Source organism: Aotus nancymaae, unplaced genomic scaffold (genome assembly GCF_030222135.1).
Source record: "Aotus nancymaae isolate 86718 unplaced genomic scaffold, 86718_ANA_hifiasm-v0.15.2.pri h1tg000036l, whole genome shotgun sequence".
Taxonomy (NCBI): Eukaryota; Metazoa; Chordata; class Mammalia; order Primates; family Aotidae; genus Aotus; species Aotus nancymaae.
Genome location: NW_026988450.1, coordinates 36,576,898 through 36,602,497, shown reverse-complemented (window position 1 = coordinate 36,602,497; position 25,600 = coordinate 36,576,898). Strand labels below are relative to the sequence as shown.

The window sequence follows — 25,600 nt, the reverse complement described above, 5'->3', positions numbered from 1 at the left end:
CCAGACACTATAGTAAGGATTTTTCTAATCTGCAGTATTATTTTATAAAATAGATTTTATTTATATAATTTTACAGAGGAGGAAATTAGGCCTGTAAGAAGTCAAATAATTTGCTTTTTACAACATAGCTGCAAATGAGTCAGAAATCCAAATCCGGGATTATTTCTTTTCAAAACTGCTCCTTCTACTCCATGAAAATGTTACTTTCTAGAACCTCACTGCTCTTGAGTGCTGAAAAAGAAAAAAATTGCATAATTCTATATCGGAACCCTAATTTGTAATTTAGTGGTTGTGTTTTTAAAAACGATCATTTATAAACTTATTGGCATAATTTCTATCAAATTCTCTGCAGCAGGTATGCCATACCTCTGCCTTGTTCATGTTCCTAATTCAATAGATGTTTGTTAATTAATTTATTTAAATGTCTAGAAAACTTTCGATTAAACAAAGCATTCATCTCTGCTACCTCCAGCAGCCTTTCTAAAATTTGGATGAAAGTATAAACATGACATGAAAACCATACAGATAAAAATAACAGAGGAGGTGTCGATGAATGAAATATGACATCAAAAAGTTTAAGGTAGAATGTAGAAGTGAGAGTAGTCATTGACTTAGCAGACTGGCAACAGCTACGTGACAAATTGAAAAAGAAAGAAGGCGAATAAAGAGTAAACACAAAAGCAAGTGTTACAAGCAGATTCACACAGCAGAAACTCAGTATTCAGAAGTAGAATCACAAAGGAGGGATTTGAGTATGGCTGAAATAGGAAGGGTAGATGATAGTCTGTACAAGGAGCAACTGAGGTTGTACACACTGTTCCTCCACATAATTAGGGAACCTTACTCTGGCAGGATGTGGACATTTACATTCTGGAAAGGTAGAATGAGAAGAAGACTGAATCTGTCATCACCAGACTCATGGAATGTCTGACCATAATGAAATCAGAGTAATTCTCTCCATCTCACACAATACCAATGATCCCTTCACCCACTCTGAGCTTTCTCTACCCAGAATGCAGACAATTAGCCCTATCTATGCTGACTGGGGAGTAGGGATAGAGATTGCAGAAACAGCTTTCTGGGAAACTGATGATCTGAAAGACAGCACTTACAGATACTGATATTTGGTAACTCCCAAGAAAAGGGCCAAGCATTTGATCAGGAATCCTGCTAGTAAGGCCCACGGATTTATTATCCATACCTCCACACAACAAGCTTTTAATGTATTTTGCAGTGCTTCTACATTAATATGCAAGAGCATCCATTGATCACCAGGATTTGAGAAAAATCACCAGATAACATGGAAAATATAAATAAATGAAAAAATATCAATATATAGTAAGACAAAAACTTCTTTAGATATATAAAGATAGTAGAAGAAACTTCTCAAAGATTTGAAAATTGATGCTTCTGGGTAGAAAGATTTAGGTTTGGGGAATGGTGTGTCAGGACCCTGCACGGCTGTTTCTTGTTATATAGGACACAGACTAGGATATGCTTTGGTTTTGTGTCCCTGCGTAAATCTTATGTCAAATTGGAGGAGGGCCTGGTGGGAAGTGATTGGATCATAGGGGCAGATTTTCCACTTGCAGTATCGCCCTTCTTGTGACAGTGAGTTCTAATGAGACCTCACCACAGTTGAAATAAAGGAAAAAAATGTTAAGGGCAGTAAGAGAGAAAGTTCGGGTTACCCACAAAGTGAAGCCTATCAGACTAATAGCAGATCTCTCTGAAGAAATCCTACAAGCCCAGAAGACAGTGGACGCCAATATTCAACATCCTTAAGAAAGGAATTTTCAACCCAGAATTTGATATCCAGCCAAACTAAACTTCATAAGTGAAGGAGAAATAAAATTCTTTACAGACAAGCAAACCCTGAGGGATTTTGTCACCATCAGGGCTGCCATACAAGAGCTCCTAAAGGAAGCATTAAATGTAGAAAGGAAAAACTGGTACCAGCCACTGCAAAACATACCAAAATGTAAAGACAGTTGACACTATGAAGAAACTGCATCAATTAATGGGCAAAATAACCAGCTAGCATCATAATGACAGGATCAGATTCACACATAACGATATTAATTTAAATGTAAAGGGGCTAAATGCCCCAATTAAAAGGCTCAGACTGGCAAATTGGATAGAGTTAGGATAAACATCAATGTGCTGTATTCAGGAGACCCATCTCACGTGCAAGACACATAGGCTCAAAATAAAGGGATGGAGGAATATTTATTAAGCAATGGAAAAAAAAAAGCAGGAGTTGTAATCCTAGTCTCTTATAAAATAGACTTTAAACCAACAAAGATAAAAAAAGACAAAGACATTACATAATGGTAAAGGGATCAATACAACAAGAAGAGCTAACTGTCCTATATGTATATGCATCAAATACAGGAGTACCCAGATTCATAAAGCAAGTTCTTAGAGACCTATAAAGAGACTTAGACTCCCACACAATAATAGTGGGAGATCGTAACACCCCACTGTCAATATTAGAGAGATCAATGAGACAGAAAATTAACAAAGGATATTTGGGACTTGAACTCAGCTCTGGACAAAGTGGACCTAATAGACATCTACAGAATTCTCCACCCCAAATCAACATAATATACATTCTTCTCAGCACCACATAGCACTTATTCTAAAATTGACCACATAATTGGAAGTAAAAAGCAAATGCAAAAGAACAGAAGTTGTAACAGTCTCACAGACCACAGTGCAAGCAAATTAAAACTCAGGATTAAGAAACTCACTCAAAGCTGCACAACTACATGGAAACTGAACAGCCTGGTCCTTAATGAGTAGTGAGTAAATAACGAAATCAAGGCAGAAATAAGTAAGTTCTTTGAAACCAATGAGAACAAAGACACAACATACCAGAATCTCTGGGACACAGCTAAAGCAGTGGTTAGAGGGAAATTTATATCACTAAATGCTCACAGGAGAAAGGGGAAAAGATCTAAAATCGATGCTCTAAAATCACAATTAAAGAACTAGAGAGCAAACAAATTCAAAAGCTAGCAGAAGACAAGAAATAACTAAGATCAGAACTGAAGGAGATTGAGACATGAAAAACCCTTAAAAAAATCAATGAATCTAGGAGCTTTTTTTTTTTTGAAAAGATTAACAAAATAGACTGGCCATACTTCCCAAAGTAATTTATAGATTTTAATGCTATGCCCATCAAGCTATGACTGACTTGCTTCACAGATGTGAAAAAAACTACTTTAAATTTCATGTGGAACCAAAAAAGAGCCTGTATTTCCAAGATAATCCTAAGGAAAAAGTTGGAGGTATTATGCTACCTGACTTCAAACTATACTACAAGGCTACAGTAACCAAAACAACATGACACTGGTACCAAAACAGATATATAGACCAGAACAATGGCATCAGAAATAACACCACACATTTTCAATAAGTAATGAGGAAAGGATTATTTAATAAATGGTGTTGGGAATACTGGCTAGCCATATGCAGAAAACTGAAACTGGACCCCTTCCTTGCATCTTATGCAAAAATTAACTCAAGATGGATTAAAGGCTTAAACATAAGACCTAAAACCATAAAATCCCTAGGAAAAAAAAACTTACGTGATACAATTCAGGACACAGATATGGGCAAAGACTTAATGACTGAAACACCAAAAGCAATTGCAACAAAAGCCAAAATTGACAAATGGAATCTGATTAAAGAGCTTTTGCCCAGCAAAAGAAACTGTCAGAGTGAGCAGGCAGCCTACAGAATGGGTGAAAATATTGCACTCTATCCATCTGACAAAGGGCTAATATCCAGAATCTATAAGGAACTTAAACAAATTTATAAGAAAAAAACCCCACCAAAAAGTGGGAGAAGGATATAAACAGACATTTTTCAAAAGAAGACATTTATGTGGCTAAGAAACATGAAAAATTGCTCATTATCACTGGTCATTAGAAAAATGCAAATCAAAACCACAATGAGATACCATTTCATGCCAATTAGAATGGCAATCATGAAAAAGGCAGGAAACAACAGATGCCAATATGTGGAGAAATAAGAACTCTTTTACACTGTTGGTGGAAGTATAAATTAGTTCAACCATTGTGGAAGACAGTGTGGCAATTCCTCAAGAATCTAGAACCAGAAATATTATTTGACCTAGCAATCCCACTACTGGATACATAGCCAAAGGATTACAAATCATTCTACTATAAAGACACATGCACACATATGTTTACTGCAGCACTAGTCACAATAGCAAATACTTGGAACCAATCCAAATGCCCATCTAGAATAGGCTGGATAAAGGAATGTGACACATATCCACCATGGAATACTATGCAGCCATAAAAAAGGATGAGTTCATGTCCTTTGCAGGGATATGGATGAAGCTGGAAACCATCATTTTCAGCAAACTAACAGAATAGAAAACCAAACACCACATATTCTCACTCATAAGTGGGAGTTCAACAGTGAGAATGTGTGGGTACAGAGAGGGGAACATCACACACCGGAGCCTATTGGGGGATCAGGGTCAATGGGAGGGATAGCATTAGGAGAAATACCTAATGTAGATGATGGGTTGATTGGTGCAGCAAACCACCATGGCACATGTATACCCATATAACAAACCTGAACGTTCTGCACATGTATGCTAGAAGTTAAAGTATAATTTAAAAAAATTATGATTTTTAATGTACTTTAATTTTTGTATTCTCCCAATCCCACTATATTTCACTTGGAGAAAGAGATGGCCTATGCTGTGTGGAGCAGAAATGCAAGAACTGCTGAAGAAAGCAAAGAAAGAAGCAAAAGGCTTAAAATAGTGAATGTTATAGGATTTCTATTGTAGACAAGATGAGAAAACCTATCTGACTATGTTTCATGAGACATTGCAGAAGACATTACATTTACCAAAACAATACAATGAAAGGGGTGCTACTTTTTCTGGAATGTTGACCATTGCTGACTGCATGATTTAAGCTCCTGTATTCTCTAGATTCTAGTTGACTTTGGCCAACAACAGGAGATCAGAAGGCAGGGTATTTATCTTCTGCTCCTGAGCACTCCTGCTGGCTTCCTTGTTATGCCATTTCTATATAAACATGGCTACTATTGCTGAGTGTTAAACCTGTCAATTGAAAATGTCAACGGGGTGTCCAATCATCACTTTCCAGGAAGGTACCAAAAAGTTACCTAATGGCAGATTGATGAGAGGCAGAAAATTGTCCTTTTAAGAATAAATGCATATTTCAAAGTAAAGCTTCCTTCTCTGCATACATTGCTTCTACCAGAATGACCATTTATGGGCTTGCCTTATCTATTTTCACTACAGAGGAAATATACTTTATGAGGTTATTTGTTTTCCTCACAAATATGACCCATTTTTGAAACATTATATTTAACCAATATACAGTGTTATTTTTCTAAAGAGCAAAATACGAAGTTCTGAAAATCAAGGGGAGGAGGTGTGAGTGAACCTCCATTATTATATAAAACAACTCATTAGCAGAATTTTTACTTCCCTTCTCTTTGGCCAAAAGCCATATACATTTGGATGCCATGGTGTTGAGGAAAGTACACTTCTTCTAGTGAACAGAATAAGATTTTCATTAAATTAGAAATTGAGCTTGCTTTTGGATTCTTCATACCAAAGAGCTAACAGGAAAATATAAGGAACTATACTAGAAAGTGATGGATCACAACTTGCTTAAAGAAATTGGGTTGCTGTTACTCAATGGGGAACAGATTTTACTGGATTATTTCTTACTACTTCCACTTTCAATAGTAATAGTCAATTGGAATCTGTAGCAATATGATAAAGAATGGATAAGTCTTAGGTGATTCTGTGGGAGTAAAGATTTGATTCAACCATCAGTTTAAACAATGATGAAAAAACACCTAGCTGACATGCTGGAAGAAGATAAGGAAAATATGGAATCTATGGTGGAAAAAAGATACTGTGATGTCAGTTTATCTATCATGATCATCAACAGATGTGGAAACTGTTGCAACTGTGTCTTATGTTATTTAATTGTGTTAAATAGTAGAAATCTACTGGTAATAGCTAACATTACAGTTTCTGTTCCAGACAGGAACATGGCTGAATTGAGATTACACTGCCACGAAAAATTGTCTGATAACACTTCATGTGTTTCCTGAGTTGGGAACAGAAATCACACTGCCACAATACATTATTTGATGGCTCCTTATGTCTTCCATAAGTTAGGAAAGGAGAGTCTATATACATATATGCACAAGTGCATGCACACACACACCAAGTGCTAGATCGAATGTTGAATGACATAAAGAAAGGAGAGTTCCATCTCTCTATTCCCTACCCCCTGCTTCTATCCCTTCATATTTTTCTGCCCTCACTGTGTTCTGAGCCCTTCATAGATTCTTCTCTACAATCTTGCCTCTGATCTTTGGTTTCAGCCAATGGAAAGCACTTAGAAAGACTCCAAGGTAGGAGGAGAGTGAAGGCAATTATTTGTTCCTCCTGCTACCTTTCTGCCTGGCTTTTGAAGGCAATGGCTGAAATTCTTTCTGGTCCGAGAAGTTTCTGTAATACCAATTGTTCTTTAAGACTAAGAGTGGTGGTAATTTCCTTCATTGGCTAGTCCAGTTTTGTTGTTTGGTTCTCTTATTCCTGCTCACTGCTTTTTAAATAAGTTTTTTCATTTTTTTTTTCAAATAGGCCCATTTGAGTATGTCATCTGGCTGATAAAATTATAAAGTAATATCTTGATGCAGCTTAGTATTATTTGTGTATTGCAGTCTTTTTACTGACATTAATATATTCAATGCTATCTCTTTTTTGAATGTTTATTTTAACATAAAATATAAAAGCAAACACATAAATGAAAATGTTATGTATTACTTATTTTAATTGTATTCCTTCAAAGCAATATTTAGATAATTGCTTTTAACCTCCAAAAATATTTCTTTAAAGAATAATTTAAACCATTTACATTTGTTTTCCAACTATTTTCAAAGAAGCCATCTCTTTATGCTTTAGCTTATTTTTGTATTTATCTGTTCTTTTTTTAACAAACTTTCATTGAATGTCTTTTTTAACTTCTTTTCCAAATTATGTTTACTTTAATATCTCTGATGCTTTGAATAAAAAACACAACCTGGTTTAAATAGAAATAATGAATACATTTATTCTTTCAAACACTCTGTATACATTAGTTATTAAAGTTAAAAATTAAACTAAATTGTCCCTCTTGATTTCTATTTGGCAAATTTGAAATTCCCTCTCACTGTTTCTTAGTGTTTTAAAAATAATTTGAGATGTTAACATAGGTTTGCTTTTAACTTTTTAATCATGTAACTTCCCCTTTGAGAATAATTTTAAACATTTATGTATAGTTTTAAATTTCAATATCCAAGAGTGACTTAAATTTAATTCTGCTTTCTACAAGATCTTTTGATTTCCTCTAGGCTTTCTTCTTTTTTTGAGATGGAATTTCACTCTTGTTGCCCAGGCTCGGCTCACCACAACCTCCACCTCCCGGGTTCAAGCTCTTCTCCTGCCTCAGCCTCCCCAGTAGCTGGGATTACAGGTGCACACCACCACACCTGGCTATTTTTATTGTATTTTTAGTAGAGACGGAGTTTCTCCATGTTGGTTAAGCTAGTCTTGAACTCCTGTCTTCAGGTGATCTGTCCGCCTTGGCCTCCCGAAGTGCTGGGATTCCAGGCGTGAGCCACCAAGGCCGATTTCCCCTAGGCTTTCTATGCAATGGCTTCTGTACCTTGATCTTTATATGGGAGCTAAAATTTGTGAGTTTTTTTCCTACATAAATCTATTTTAAGACAAATTATTTACTATAGAAACTGATGCTACATAAGAAATACTAAAACAAAACTAAAAACTTCTGGGCCAAAATTAATTGATGATGATATAATACCTGTCATACAATTAGTTAATCTATGAAGTAACAAAGTTGTATTGGTTAGAAAATAGTTGTCTTGAGCAGGGAATGTGATAGATGTCTTCAGTTATTTAAATAACTGCCGTGTAAAAATGATTTCCACATTATATTGGTGATGTATCAAGTTTCAAATCTATCAAAAACCAACAAATACTATTAAGTAAAACTATGTAGAGCAGCAGTCCCCAAACTTTTGGAGCCAGGGACTGGTTTCATGAAAGACAAATTTTCCATGGCTGAGGGTTGGCAGAGGGTGGTTTCAGGATGATTGAAGTGCGTTACATTTATTGTGCACTTTTTTTCTATTGTTGTTACATTGTAACATATAATAAAATAATTATACAACTCACCATAATGTAGACTCAGTGGGAGCCCTGAGCTTGTTTTCATGCAACTAGATGGTCCCATCTAGGGGTGAGAGAGACAGTGACCCAATCACTGGCATTAGATTCTCATAAGGTATATGCAGCCTAGACCCCTCACATGCACAGTTCATAATAGTGTTCGAGCTCCTATAAGAATCGAATGCTACCACTTATCTGACAGGAGGCAGAACTCAGGTGGTAATGCCAGTAATGGGAAGTGTCTGGAAATACAGATGTAGCTGCACTTGCTCACCACTTACCTTCTGCTCTGTGGCTTGGTTCCAAACAGGCCAAGGACAGTTACTGGTTTGTGGCCTGGAAATTGGGGACCCTCGATGCAGAGGAAGGGTTTTGCTCAACAAAGGAAGAACTTTCTATTACTTCTGATCTAAGATCAAAAAGTGCTCTTGGATTCTCTGAGCCCCTGAGGAGGAAATTGAGCTATGTATTTACAGGAGTGTTATAGACGTAGAACAAACATCGGATGATTATATTACATGCCTTATTCTACATGTTTTAGCTCAGGTAGTTTTGATTGATCAATGATATCATAATTTTGAAGGTAAAATTTAAGTTTAAAGTCTAACAACTGATAGATAGAACTGGAAATTTACATCAAAATGTACACTTTTGGTAATTGCTTATTAGTAACTGTCGATTTATCTTCATAAGAAGTTGAACTTTTATTTTTGTCTCATCATAGGGGCTTTCTTTAGTCATACTGAGGAAAGCATTTATTAGGCAATATGGGATCAGGGAGGGGTGACCTGGTATTTCCACGACCCTTTTCCTTAATTTTGGAATCTCTGTAATGTATTGGAGTGACTATGAGTTTATATCTGCAATTTCACCTTTTGTTCTTAAAAATTCTAGAAGAGCTTAGCTGGTTTATACTGTTCTGATAAGGCAACGATCAATTCTTCCAGTCCATTCGTATTTGCAGTCTTCCTTAGAAGTTGGCTTGCGTAGTTCAGATCATTCAGAGTGAAGCAAATTTTCTCTTGCTGATTACTATTTTTCTCAGTGTATGTTATGCTAAAAGAACCCCCTTCCATAAGGATTCAGAAGAGGGAGGAAAGAAAATGGCTGAGCACATAATATGTCTCCATTTTGTAAACATTGCCTTGTACATAGTAAAAACATCTTATTTTTCAATGTGATTAATTCTAAATTTAGGAATTGTTGTGAAATGAGTCATTAATAATCAAATATAAAATGAAATTTGACCAGCATGGAGACCTGAATATATCCAAACATCTTTTGTAAAACATCTTTCACAATAATTCTTCCTAAAATTCACAGAGAAATAATACAATTAAAAACCAGTTATTCAGTGTACATCTAAAGTTAGCATAATACGATACAATGTTTTCATTGTATTAATATTATGTGTTAATCAAATGCCAATTTCTCCAGATTCAGATGAATCAAATCAGGCCATATCACCCAGAATCAAGCAGTAATGTCTTATGCATGAGAAGATAAGAGCTAGTCTAAGAAGCAATGATTTATCTCCAGTCACTTTGGACCAACATTACAATCTCCTTTGATCTCTATCTGCAGAGGTTTGCAAGAACGTGCACATTGCAAAGTTCCATTGTAGACACAGAATACAATGCTCATGGCAGGATCAGCTAAATTCTCATCTATAAGCTGGCAAAATATGCCTTTAGCTCATTCCTCTTCCTGCTCTGTTTCCCCTTATTAATCACACTCCTTTGTTCCTGGGTGTCCAAATTTTATCTTAAATCACTCTGTGTTATTAACTCCAAAACCTCAACTTCCATTTATATATCACCAACTATTTTAACGTATCTTTAGATTAGATCTTTCTTCTGCTTTTCTCACCTTTGAAACCCATCTAACTTCTTACATGGATGTCCTTAAGAAACCTGGACTTGACATATGGTGTGACAAACTGATTATCCTTCTAACCTGTTCCTTTTTCTGTTTTCTGTTTCCTTATATTGGGGGATATACTTAGCTTTCATGACCTGCTCTGTGACTTTTCTCTCACCTGTTTGTTTCTGCTTCCTTCTTACTCACTGTGCTCCAGTCAAACTGCTCCATTGGGTGTGTCTAGAAAGACAAAACACTTTTCTCCCCTGGCCAAAAGCTCATGCAAGCTATTGTCTTTGGAATGTCTTATTGGTACTTACCCCCAACACATTTAATCATTTGTGATTCAGATGAGGTGTCACACCTTATAAAAAGCTTTCCTCTAGCTTCACACTCTGTGGCTAAGTGCTGTCGTTATCACCCTGTGCTAAACTTTGTCACAACAATTATTACATTACTTTGGGATTTTTGCTTTCTCCATTGACTGTCTCTCCCTGAATTGGAGATTTGATTCTTACCATTGAATCCCTAGCAACTAGCATAGTATCTAGTGTATGACATGTACACAACAACTATTTTATGTGTAAGCAAATCAGTAAAAAAAAATGCAAATATGATCTCAGGAAACCACCTATAAAACTTACAACGTTGAGTAAAATAGAAAGAAAAACTGACTCCAAACTTTGTAACTTTGGGCAAATTATTTAGGAGAAGCCTCAGTGGCCACATGTATGATGGTGGCATTAATGATAATTTTTATAGTAGGGAAATTATTTTAAATTATAGAATACTGGAATACTAAAGCAATAACAAATAATACAGTTGTGCTTAGTATATGAATGACTATATTATTCCACCCAGAACAGTTTGCTTAATATTTTTAATAAATTTTTTAAATGAAACGTTTAAACAAGTAGGAAAAATAGGTAATAAAAATTCTTGTAGCAGTCAGCCTGTTCAAGAAAAATCAATCCAAGACCAATCATTTTTTTTAATTTTTGATTTTTATGGATGCATAATATTTTTACATATTTATGGTATACATGTGATATTTTGATATAAACATATGTGCATGATCAAATCTGTGTACATGGGATATCAATGTGATATTCAATGTTTAAATTTGTTAATTAGTATAGCAAAATGATATTTGATCAGCCCTTCATTTCTTAACTATAATATTTCTGTGAAACTTTCCATTCTTTTGCTCAATAATGCAGTTAAGACAGCAAGGCATAAAAACTGCTTGTCTTTTCCCCTTCATTTACCAGTTTTAAAACCAAATGCTAGTTTATTCGTGTTCATAGTTCCCCTGTCTTAACATCATCTGAATGTAAATTTCGTTTTCTCCATATTCAATCCATCGAGTTTCTACTGTGTCACAACCACCATCTTCAGAAGATCTGCTCATTGTAAAATTAGAAATATATAATTCTGGAAAACTAAGCCCAGAAAGTATCATCCTGGGCATTGTTTGTTATGGTGGGTTTGAAAACTGGAATATTTTCAATATTCTGAAATCATATCTGTTTAATTTTTTAGCCAGTATTTAAGAATAATATAGAGATATTTAGCATGAAAATTTGACTAGCCTAGATTATTTAAAGTTACTGTATAGTCCTAGTTTTAACAAATCTTAGGTTAAATAAGTTAAAAATTCAACCCTACATTTGGATCAAATTATATTTTAACCGTCCTTTCATATAATAATAACATATTTAAAGGCCTGAACATAGGTTTTGTGACTTCATAGATTAGTCATGGGAAGAAGTCTTGCATTTCTGAATTTTAAGCAAGTTGTGGACCCTTAGAGAGGATATATTAGTCTATGTTAAGCAGAAGCTCTCAAGGAATAACCAAGGGTAAATGCTGTGTTGACATTGTGATTGATCCTCCATTTATAAACGTAGGTGGGTGGAAAATGGGAGTGGATGGGTAGTGTTAATTATACAACTAGCTCTAGATGCTTTTGTTCCTGGCACAAGAACAGGATTCTAGCTGGGAGAATGGGGTTTGAAAAGGAGAGAGGAAGCAATAAGCTGGTATAACTCTTAACATGAGTGAAAAGAATAATTTGGGCAATGATTGATAGGGGTGATTTATACATTTCAAACACCACTAAAGAAACTTCCTTATTTACATTTGCAAAGTACTTGAGAATTTCATGCTAACCACTATTACTATGTAGGAAACTAACTTCCCTGTGATGTCCTTATTTTGTTCTTAGCCATAAACAAACAAAAACAAAACTGAAAACAAAGAAATCCTTCAGCTTTGTGGCTGCTATGAAACTATTCTGGAACAACAGTGTGGTCCTTTCCCTTATCTTTCCCATCCTTCTTCTCCTCATCCTGTCCTCCTCCATCATTTCATAGGCAGCATGTGCCTACAATTAAGATAAAGTGAAGAAGCAAAAGGAAAAAATAGAGTTCAAAACATCCCACTGATAGTGAACAATGGCACTCCCAAGATATTATATAGAGCTTTCTTGTTATCTAATGAGACTTAATTTTAGGCCAGTAATAGAGAATAGTACAAATCTGTGACATTTTCACAACACTTTGATTTAAAAATTTGAATATTCTTTAGTCATTTCCTGTTAAATAAGATTGATATGATTTGAGTTCTTCAGACTTTTTTTTTTTCCTAGAGGAAAAGCCCTGATGTGTCATGTATAAGTTAGGTGGTATCTTCTTACAATTAAATTTCTTCCCTCCCTGTTACATGTATATCGCCTGAAAGTCTTGAGCAGATGAGACCTCAAGGAGACCACAGATGCTGCGGCATTAAATCAGGAACCTATCTTGTCATGTGGATAATTGTAGGATTTAATGAGTCTTAAAAAAAATAGATCAAGGAGCTCTTATACCAAAACACCTTACGGCATTTGAGGTCTATTTAATATTTTTATTGCAGGTCACTTGGGTTATTGGGTTAATATTGCTCTTTCAGATTTGTAGAAAATACTGTAAATGATACACAGTACTACGAGTCAATGGTCTCTAATTTTAATCTCACGGTACAGTCTTCTGGGGCACTTAAGTATGCCAATGCCCACTCTAGACCAATTAAGTCTGAATCTCTGAAGGTAAGTCTTGAAAATTGTTACTTAAAATGAATTCCCAGGTGATTCAAATATGTAATTAAAGTTAGAAGGTACTGCCTTAAGGGAAAAAAATACCGGAAATAAGTATAATCCATGAAAGCACAAACCAATGTTCCATAGTTTTAGAAATTTCTGGCTTTTTCTTTAACAGCATTTTTCCCCATTCTATTCTGTTTATAGCCTACTTGTGGATAGTTCTTTATTCCTTTCTGTAGTAAAAAAACGATTGGTTTTTCAATGTCTTTCAGAATTCTGTTTTTAAATAGCTCCAATAACTTAAGTTTTTGAATAATAAAAAATGGCTTATGTTCATTGAAGTGCATCAGTACAAAATTGGAAGTAACATAAACTTCCAGTAATGGTTCGGCTTTTCCTGTTACATAATCACCCTGGTCAATCTAAATTTATGGAACATTTTTATCTAGTAGGTGACAAATGATTGCTTTTTCCGTTTTTGAAAAAGCAATGGATACGAATTGTGCAGCCCTGGGTAGCTTGAAGCTCATTTATATTTTAGAGTTAGTGTATGCCTCAACATACCTGTAGAACTGAATCCCTATGAAATTGAAGCAGTAACTCCTAAAACTTAAAAAGTTCATTTTCCTTTTAAAAACTCACTTGATATACAGAATTACAGAGAGTTTTTCTGAAGGCTTTTTGAGTATTCATTTTCATTTGATAGGAACATCTTAAAAAAAATTAACATTTGTGGGTACACAGTAGGTGATACTTGCATTTTAAAATAGGGTATTAATGCTGTGGAAAATTCCAGTTGTAAAGATATTATGAACCAACAGTTCAACTAATAGTGTTGATTTCTGGATTCCACTGATAGTAATCGATTGACTGATCGCATCAATGATGGCCATATGTTGGTATTATTGGCCAAAATTAAGTTTTAACACAGTTTTTCTCTCTGATATCCCTGGCTGATTTTGGTTTTGGATAATGGCTGCTGCTGGAGGTATTTCTCTTATGTTTTCTATAATCCCTTATTTACCAGAGTTCCAGATTCCTGGTGGGATATAATTATTACAGCTAATAAAGTATCTGTAACACATTTGAGAAGTAGTATTTCATTGCATTCTCCTATCGTTTTTATTTTAAACAAAAGTTAAAATTTCATTGTATATGATCAATGTGATCAGCTTCAGAAATTTATTTTTCCTCAGAAGTATTCAGTTATATGTAGTATTAAGAGTAAAAAACCAATGACAGCCATCTGACAAGGATTTCCTCAACATTTACCCCTTCTGAGTTGACATTTAGATATTGTGACATAGGTCTTTATGGTGCTTTCTTAAACAATCTCAGTAGCAGTTCATTCTGTTAAAGATGTATATAGCATTTACATTTGACGTTGCAAATACATAGGTGGGCCATTAACAATAGCAAATTTTATGGATTCATATGCATCTTTTCAGCATTAAAGTAGTTTGTTTAATGTTACAGTAGAGCAACAGCATCATTACTGTTGTTAGAAATCTTAAAAGTATTTTATTAAAAATTTATTTAAAATATATTAATTATACAACTTTTCTCAAAGTCCTAACTAGTGAAAGTCTGACATGGCTACTGAACTCAGTTCTCGTGACTCAGGTCTCTGTACCCATTTCTTTTGAGTACACTATAGGACTGGTTCTCAGTTCTGGCTATACTTTCAGAACACTGGAACACATTTTAGAAGATATGCATACCTGTGTCACAGGTTCAACCAACTGAAATGGAATCATAGGAGTATAGTTTGGGAATATATATTTTCTTAAAAATTTCTCCACTTGATTCTAATAGACGGTGGTGATTGAGACCTTTGTATTTTTCACTCTTCACACCAGATTGTCTCTTCAATATAAGACCAATGTCTCACCTGAATGGTGTTTCTTATTTTATACATTTGATTCTCTAAACTGGCCTATTTCTAAGTTGACTAATGCCATCAATAAAAATCTTAAATGAAATTGAAGCTTACGTGGTAAGGAAATGGATGATGAAATTTGTTTGCATCCCACAGATGGCCAGCTCAACATCTTTCTTTGTGGAGTCTTCTATTTGGTTTGCTTCAACAGAGTGAAGCATTTTAGCAAATGAATCTCACAGGAAACGGAATGTCTGATTTCAAATTTGTCAATATGCTGCAAAACGTCATTTTAATGTTAGGGTCTATTTTTTTTCCAGGATATAGAATGTGTCAGTTTCTTAGTCATTTGCTTTAAGAGAGCTATTGAAAAGCTTTCTCTTTTTTTCAACAATGTCACTTACCCATTGCCAGAGGATGTTGGAGATGAGTAGAGCTTTCTAATGCAGTACTTTCATTGCTTCAGAATCTATGATTTGATACAACCATCATAAATCACTGAAGCACGTAATTACAGGAATGAATAGAGAAGAAAAGACAGGAGCACAAAGGGAAAACCAACACAACCATTGCATCATGTTGAATCACAGCATCTCAGAATGCATGGAATAAACATTATTCTGTGCAGAAATTGCTCCTCATCTCTATAGTTCCATTAGATTATTTTTCCCAAGCAGGATTAGCTAATTATAACCTCTGAGAATTTAGATACTATAAAAATGACATGTCTGACATATTATTTCTTCATATTTTAAGAAGATCTTAAAACGCTGTCTTAAGAAAAATATTGCATCTGTTTCTTAAGTATGAAAAATTAATATTAGGTATTAGTTTTATAAATGATGACTAATAATATAAATGAATAAGTACTCCATGATTTAAAGCATTTTTAAAAAATGCTTTAAAGTTTATTTTGCTCATTCAAATTCCGTACTAGGATGATCATTTAGCTAGAGATCATTCCAAATATTCAACAAATGATTTCTAGATTCTAAAATTAATGATACTTTCATTTCTGATAAATTTTAAAATAATGTATTGCCTCTAATACCATTAAAACACTAAGTTCAGAGAATATTTATTGAATACATACTAAGTATAAAACATTATGATAATTTCTAGAAGGCACGTGAGAGTACATTTGGAAGCTCCCCGTCTACTGGTGATAATGGACATATACAGAGCAACATGCAATATAATACAAACCGTAGTAAGTACTAGAATAGAGGTTGTCATGAAGTACTATGGAATGTGGATGTCCTTTGAGAACAGTATATTAGGTCCCAATAAGTAAGATACTAACTATTGACAGATTGGGAAATGATCAGTAATTGCGTCAAAAATATTTGCATGTTTATTATTCATTTAACAAACATTTGTGTCAGCGTTGTGTTAGAAATATAAAGATTGTGTTATAGAGATATATAAGTTTCCTATTCTGAAATAGCTTAGAGTTTTCTGTGAGGTGCAGACAGTATGAAGATGTCTATTATGTGATGTGACGTTAATGGCAATCACAGAATTAGACATGAAAGCGGGGGAAAGAACAGTTAATTGTTATAACCATGTGGGACAAAGCACCCTTCTTGGTTCTTGTGTAATTGAACAGCATGTTCAAGTTGTTAAAAAGTATATGCAAACATCTCATAAAAATAAATCATCATGATTCACTTATGTTTGGTGAAAAGGTGTGTTGAAAGAGAGACTACATTTTAATGTGTAAATGTGATCTTATTTCCCAATCTTCACAACCTTGATTCCTTTGTGAATGTTTGCAATCTTTAAATGTTGACTGAACAAAGTATGATTAGGCAAAATAGCAAGGGCTAAGTGATGCCATCTTCTGTTTTATCCTCTGGTTCTTTGAGAGAATAATGTTTTCTCTCTCTCTCACACACACACACACACACACACACACACACACACACCCCAGATAAAAACCTAAGACCTATCAAAGGGTCATGAAAATTTAGGAGTTCTAGAACATTGTCCTGTGTTCTAGACAGGATAAACAAACTCAGAGAGGAAGGAGTGTTACAAGGAAAACAGTAACTTTTTTTTTTCTCTCTCTCTGGTGTTTTCATTTTTCGGGCTCTACCATGTTCCAGCTTATGAACCTCAATCATATAGGCACTTTCAATTTATTTGCAATATATGCTTTAAAACCTTGTATGCTACAAAATCACATACTAAAAATGATTCAACTTAAAGGAAAGAAAGGCTAAGAACAGATAACTCAGAACCTGTGTAGTGTTGTAAACAGAGCCCCAATGAACAATACTAACCCCAATAAAAACACTAGCATGGTTAAGACATTTTTAATTACTTAAAAATAAATAATTGTAACAATAAAGGCAGGACAGTTTCTTGAAAAAAAGTGACAGTAGCTCATTGGAATGAAGGGTAAGGAAGATTTGAAGCTGCTGAGTTACAGAAACAGAAAAAAAAATCTTCCTAATTGGAGAATACCATACAATAAAAATTCACTGGACAGAGCACCTGACTGAATTGAACCAAGAAGACTGGACATCAGCCAGACATGGTGGCTCATGCCTGTAATCCCAGCACTTGGAGGAGGCCGAGGCTGTGGATCACGAGGTTAGGAGTTCAAGACCAGCCTAGCCAATATGGTGAAACCTAATCTCTACTAAAATTACCAAAATTAGCCTGGTGTAGTGGCACATGCCTGTAGTCCCAGCTACTTGGGATGCTGAGGCAGAAGAATCACTGGAACCCGGGAGGTGGAGGTTGCAGTGAGCCAAGATCGGGCCACTGCACTCCAGCCTGGGAGGAGACAGAGTGAGGCTCCATTTCAAAAAAAAAAAAAAGAAGATAGGACGTGACATCTGGGGACATATTATACATTCATGACTTGTTATGTTCAGTTTGATTTGAATACTTTCTGTTCAATTGCTGTTATTTAGTGGGACAAAACCCTATCTGGAAAGATAATATATGTGAACGAATGCAACTTCAGCCTTAATTAAGATTAATTTGATTATTCATCTCAGATTTATCAGGGCATGTTAGTTGATTTGCATATCAAAAACTGTTGTACTGGAAAGTGTACTTTTGCAGTATTTCTCTTGAGTGGACATTTAAGTTACACAGACCCTTTCACTTTGATTTTTACAGGTCTTGATAGATAGATCTTGAATATTTCCTAGCAATCTGATCATGCCCACTTCTTGTTCACTTCCGTTTTGGAGAGATTGACTTTTGTAAGTGAGTGTGATCTGTGTTTCAAACAGATGAACTCTTTAGAAACTGGGTTGTAAGCCTTTTCTTAATGCTGGTAATTCTATTTCACTTAAGTCAAAAAATGACAGATGCTGGTAAGGTTGTAGAGAAGAAGGAACACTTATTCACTGTTGGTGGGAGTGTAAATTAGTTCAGCCATTGTGAAAGACAGTGTGACAATTCCTCAAAGACCTGAAGACGGAGGGAAGGAACCAGGGAAGATAACTAATTGATACTAGGCTTAATAACTGGGTAATGAAATAATCTGTACAACAAACCTCCATGACACAAGTTTGCTTATGTAACAAAACTACACTTGTACTTCTGAGCTTAATAAAATAAAAAATAAAAGAAAGAAAATTAAGGGGAGATTTCTTTCCTCTTCCTCCACATGTAATGAAAACTAGTATTTAACATTTTTCATAGCATAAAACATCAGAGTATTAACAAGCCTACAGAGTCATCAAAATTATGCTTTCTCCCGATTTTAGCTTTCAATTTGCCAGGAAAACTTTCTGATTTTGGAGTCAATATTTGCCATTAAGTAAACACAATATGTTTTGGTTCTGTTATACCCATGGTCCCATGCCTAACTTAGTGTCAGGAACTTTTATAGTCAAAGGGTCAGGAAATTGGGTTATGGAGGAATAATTTTGGAAAATATTAAGGACCATGGCAACTATCAACTAAATGATTGCAAGAGATAAAGAAATGTAGTTTAACTCAATGACCTAGATATTTTTGGACATAATGGAGTGTTTGGGGTTTTTGAAGTACTGAAATATTTTCTTTCATGATCTTCTTCAATTTGCAGATGTTGAGAAGGTATTGTCAGCATTCTGTGCTGCCGTGCTTACAGGTGTTCATAGAAAATCGAGCTGCATCATGATTGTTGAATACACTTAATCGGAGCTTATCTATATTGTCATTGTAAGTCCTTGCAGCTCCACAATGCTTCAGTCCTGGGAATAATTCTGATTATTATTTTTTCTTCTTTGGCCTTGATAACCATAGACAAGTATTGTTTTACTAATCCAAGATACTATAAAAAATTCAGGCTAAGTTGTTTGTACTATTATCTTATTATAATATTAGATTTTACTTTAATATTTTAATTATATCTTTGAAAATATAAAGCAATTTGGATTTACAATAAAAATCTTGATTCCCTTTCACCTTCCACTCTGCTAAAATGATGCTTTGTCAAAGAAGGATCCCATATGGTGCTTAATGATCTCTCCACTTACATAGCTAATGTTTAAAAGCTGTAAACTCTATAGTCAAAAAGCTTAAATCATTTTCATTGTGTTCATAGTTAAGGATTTTATTGCTTTCTTCCATAGCCTGTTCCACACACTAATAGTCTGCCATCTAAGGAAAGATTTTCTTACTTCCCAGGTCTTAGTCTTACCTTAGTCAATAGTAAGATTTTTATATTTCACTATCTAATTTTGTGACATTCATTTTTGTGAATTTTCAAATACTCTCATCATCTACATTTATTTTAAGGCAATAGATATTAAATCTCATCTTTCTGAAATTGTTGCAATCTTATATTAGCTTAGAGGCTCTTTATAAGATTTGATTTTTAAAGAATTAATCATGTAAGATTTAGAGTGCCAAGTATACCCTAAAGTCTTCTCTTTCCATTATGTCTCTTCAGTTATAAAATGTTACAAAATATCACATGAATTAAGACTTAGCCAGGATGTAATGAAGACTATTGTAAAACACCAAGAACATTCACTAAGGGACACCTAAAAATTTTATTCTCCAAAATCTTTTTTGTCAAATGTCTGAATTCATTTGTTTCAGAAGTCTACTATTTGAAAGCTGAAAAGAGTAACACACTTTGTTCTCTTGCCGCAGTAATTTCTCCGTATAGCAGATCATTCTCATCAACGTGAAATTCTGCCTTAACATTGTTCATCTTTAAATTTAAAAACACTAAACCTTCCCTTGACCTTACATTTTATGGCAATCACTGCTCCATTTCTCTGTTCCCCTTCAGAGAAACTCCTTGAAGGAATTGCCTTTACACATTTCTTCACATCTCGTTTTTTCTCGACCTATTTAAATCAGGCTGTCCTTCCCTCCTCTTCCATTGAAAGTTCTCACAGGTGACCAGCATCTTGCCAAAAGGAATTGCCAATCACTTGTCCTCTTCTTATCTGGCCTTTTTATAGTTTTGACAGTTTGACCATCCTTTACTTCCTGAATCTTTCATTTCTAGGCTCACCTGGTCTGCTTTCTACTTTGCTGGTGCTTTCACTGGCTACTTTTCTGTCAGAATTTTAAATTTTGGAATTTTCCAGGGCTTTGTTCTTGGTCCTTTATTTTATGTATTTATGTTGTCTCCTTAGGTGATTCACTGAGTTTTATGACATCAAATAGTATCTATCTTCCAATGTACTTCATATTTGTATCTTATGCTTGAGTATTGCCTTTTTATCTTAACGTCTTTGTTTGGATGTTGAACTGAACCTCAAATATTATATTTCCAAAATGGAACACATAATTTCCAACACCCAAATCTGCTTTCTCCCATGTAACCTCATTTCCGTATTCCAATTCTGTTCCTCAGGAGAAAAAAGATATATATTTAGGAATTAGTCTACCTTCCTGATTCTTCCTTATAACTCATATCCAGTTCATCAGGCAAGCCCTTTTATATTCTGTCACAATATAGAGTTCAAATGTGACCATATATCTTAATACTCGTTGTTATAGTGCAGAGATAAGCGCCATTATCTGTGACACAGGCTATTGCAATAGCCTCCTACTTGGGACCCTGCCTCCATCCTTAATTTCTAAAATCTCTTCTCAATTCAGCAGCCAGAGTTATATTTCTAGAACATAAATCACTCATCTACTTGAAACACCTTGCTAGTATCCTGATATTCTTAGAATAAAATTCAAATATCTTGCCTGAACCTGAAATACTCAAAGTGATATATATTTGTAGAACTCTGAATAGAACAGGCATTCTGTTCCAAGGTGCCTTTTATTCTGTTGTCTTGTTTCTCTGGAGCATCCTTTCTTTCTTCCTGTCCTTAAGCCTGGGATAAGAATACAGAGATATCCGATCATGTGTTCATTTTTGTATAGGTAGTACACTTTTACCTCTCTTGTCTGCTTTGCTTCTTCCACTCCACATACGCACCCCATTCATGAAACCAGGCTGTTATGTTTTCAGTGGTGAACGGAAATAATAGGAGTAAGCAAAAATGAAAGAAACCCCTACCACCACCAGCCTAGAAAATATTCCTCTGAGCAGCACAGGGAGGGGAGATGAAGAAAATAGGTGAGCATATAAGCATGGAGATTCTTGGGACTTAGATGGGAAGGCTTGGATGGCAGTCACTATTTCATTTGGTCATAAATGAAGACTTTGTCCCTGGACTAACTTGAGATTTCATTAGTCCCTACCTTTCTTACTTCATATACACAATGGCTTCTGCAAAGACAAGAGAGCAGGCCCTGAATAACAAGTGGGCTGGTGGTGGTGGTAGAGGAGGATGGTGAAGACCATCTATGGCATTTGCACTTGGTGGGGAGTTAAATAAAACAAACACTGAATCTCCCTTAGGGGATGATATATGCTCACTTCTGTAATACATGGATGCTTGTCCAGAATGCTGTTAACTTGTAAATGTGAGTGCAATCTAGGCACCATTATTTAACATAGTAACCATAGTAACCCCTCCTTACTAGAGTTAGAAATATTTCTTTACAATTTAGTACCATTCAAAAATGCCAATAAATTTCTAGAAAACAAACAAAGGAACAAAATACTGTCAAGCCGATAGAGTTTGAGCCATCTCACATGGTGTGGGTAGGAGAAATACCTGCCAACAGCAGACTGCCTCATACATAATCTATGTAAGTTGGCTGAGGAATTGACCCAAATAGGATTTCTCAAACAAAGAGGAAGGATCATGGAAAGTAAGCTACAATCTAGCCCCAATCTAATCTCCTTTCCATAGATTTAAGTTTTTCCAAAAATGCCCTTATAACTTGACAGAGAACTCCTGGGCTTGGCTTACTTTACATTTTTCATGGAAGGGAAGGGTGACTGTTCAATGTCTTCCAGAGAGAGGCCCTCAGGACTAGGATTTTCTCTTGAAAAAATTCGTTCTGCATCTCTAGGGCATACCCAGAAAGCAAGTATGTATCCTATACTGGAATTAACATTAAGTACTTCCCTGGCATCAGGTAAAAGGCTTTTGAATCACAACTAGGTTATACAGCTAATATGATGCAAATGTCAGACTGAGAAAAGTTGAATGTTGAGAGAAAGTTTGAAATGTCAACTGTTTGAAGTATTTGTAAATTTCAAGGATGCTTGGAAATCTGAGAGAAAGAGGACAAGGTAAGGTACCCAAATGTGCCTGGATCATGTCTTAGCTTAAGCTGCCATTACAAAATGCCACAGATTGGGTGACTTAGACAACCAGAATGCTGACACCCTAATCTCAGTTGAAAATCTGTTCTAAGTCTGGAAACTGTTTAGAGTTCTCTTCTTGGGTTGCAGATGGTCACCTTCCTGCTGTACTCACATGACCTCTTCTTTCTGCAAGCATGCAGAGAGCAAGACAGAGACAGACAGAGGAAGAAGGAGAGAAAGGGAGAGAGAGAGTATTCAGGTATTCTGTTCTTATAACGGTTCTTATTCCATCATGAGTGCCCCATCCTCATGATGTCATCCAGCTCTAATTACCACACCTGGTTCCACCTTTAAATACCATCACCTTGGGGGTTAGGGCTTCAACACATGAATTTTGGAAAGACATAAACATTTATCTATAACAGATGACTAGTTGGATCATGAGAGCAGAAACAGGGAAGGGCAGTAGGGCATAGGTTGATGGAACCAATTCGGGAGGACACACATACTGAGGCACACTTGCTTGGAGAGTTTCAGTGCATCATTTAAGACAGGAGTCCCCAACCCCTGGGCTGTGGACTGGTACTGGTCTTTGGCCTGTTAGGAACTGGGCTGCATAACAAGACATGAGCAGTGGGCGAGAGAACATGACAACCTGAGCTCTGCCTCCTGTCAGTTCAGCTGAGGCACTAGATTCTCACAGGAGCTTGAACCCTATTGTGAACTATGCATGCAAGAGATCTAGGTTGCATGCTCCTTATGAGGATCTAATTAATGCTTAATATTATGAAGTGGAACAGATTCAACCCCAAGCCATCCCCTCACCCCGATCTGTGGAAAAGGTTGGGGACCACTGATTTGAGAGAAGATACACTATGTTCTACAAGGGTCCCAGAGAGCTTTAAGCATATCTCAATGTTGGCCCTTGCTTTAGTATGTGGGAGTTTGTGCATTTGTTACCACTACTATCTATAAATTGCTTTTAGGGAAAGATAATATCTATTTATTTTTTTGCCTCTGCTAAATCCTGTCCCCTGAATATATTAGTCATATATTATTTGAACTAAATTGAATGGGTCGTACATGGTCAGGACTCTACCAAGCTGTACTGAATTACCGTTGGCCCTGTATTTGGGATGGCTTCTTAGTTTTATATTACATTCTGTTTCTCTTTTTACTGCTCTTTATCCTGAGCTATATTTGTAAGATATGGAAAATCTCAAATCAAGAATATAATTTCAAATCCTCAGGTGAATATGATTAGAAACTTTTTGATAGTTCAAGAGGAATATAATATGATAATTATCTTTGTCTATAGCAAAAGAATATGTAAAAAATAGGTTTTTTTGGCAGCATTTGTCACTAAAATTACTATAATTCAGAAGTAATCTTTGATGCACTACATTCTCAGTGAATTAAATTATAATTAGTGGATTTTGACTTGAAATCCTTCAACTTTTTGAAACATGATTCTAAATTATTAATAATTTCATATACTGAATGACAATTTCACACTCAACATTTGCATTATATATTTTTCTATATTAAGAGCATACATATTGACATGTACACACACATACTTGCATTAAACTTATTCATAGAAACATGTCTCTTAAGCTTGTGGCAATGTAGACATGCAAATAAATTTTTAACCTTATTTATCTCAGTTTTTTGGAAGTGTTTTGAGGTTAACAGGGAGTACAAACATTGCTGACACTGGCACTTAGGATGGTATTTTTTTCCTTTTTGCTTTTAAAAAGAAGTTTTTATCTACTGTTTATAAGATACAAAGCCACTCCTGGACCAAGTAGATTGTATTGCATTTAAGCGTGTAATGCCAGCTCCCTCCCTGAGCCATACTCAGAGTCAGGAATTCCTAATGTCCTACCAGCCATGTATTCCCAACTGGGTTCTGAGTATGACACACAAACAACCCTCCAGGCAAACTTCACACTGTTAAAAATGGAGTTTTGGCAGCACGTCTCTGTGAGGACTTCTGCCTGATGAGATAAGCTGAACTGTGTGTGTGCAGTGAAGATATTTTTTGTCTCTTGCATGTCAGACTGAAATTAGAGGGAGGGCTCAACGTAATGCTTCTTGTCTCCTCATTTAGTGTTGCCTTCGGTACTTTAATCCTCTAATTGTGAAAGGCAAAAGCAGTAGTCGGTTTGAAATTCAGTTTATAAATTCAATCATGAAGAAATCATACATTTATTTTACTATATCTAAACTTACATTTGATCATGTGCCCTCAATTCCTGGATGTTGAAAACCCAATCTTACTGACAATGTTGTATCACCTAGGTGGCATCTAAAGTTCTGAATAATCTGATAAATGCACGCATCCTCCCCCCTCTGTCTCAGCTAACTAAAAGTAGTGCTACCATTTGATCCAGCAGTCCTACTACTGGGTATCTACTCATTATACAAAAAAGATACTTTCATATGCATGTTTATAGCAGCACAATTCGCAATTGCAAAAATGTGGAAGCAACTCAAATGCCCATCAATCAATAAGTAAAGAAACTGTGTTATATATGTGTACACATCAATCAATGAATACCTGTCAATCAATGAATGAGTAAAGAAACTGTGATACATATGTGTACACACACACACATACATATATGTACACAAAGGAATATACTGTCATAAAAAGGAATGAATTAATGGCACCCGGATGAGATTGGAGACTACTATTCTAAGTGAAGTAACTCAGGAATGGAAAACCAAACATTCTACGTTCTCACTTGTAAGTGGGAGCTAAGCTATGAGTATGCAAAGACATAAGAATGACACAGTAGACTTCGGGGACTCAGGAAGAAAGGGTGCAAAGGGGGTGAGGTATTAAAGACTACAAGTAGGGTACAGTATATACTGCTT

The 25,600-nt window shown here is 35.4% G+C and overlaps 1 long non-coding RNA gene across 3 annotated transcripts in view; it reads left to right on the top strand.

Moving 5' to 3' along the window:
- The window catches only part of LOC135278024 (uncharacterized), a 318,342-nt gene that overhangs the window by 46,354 nt on the left and 246,388 nt on the right, over positions 1-25,600 (top strand). The window lies entirely within an intron of this gene.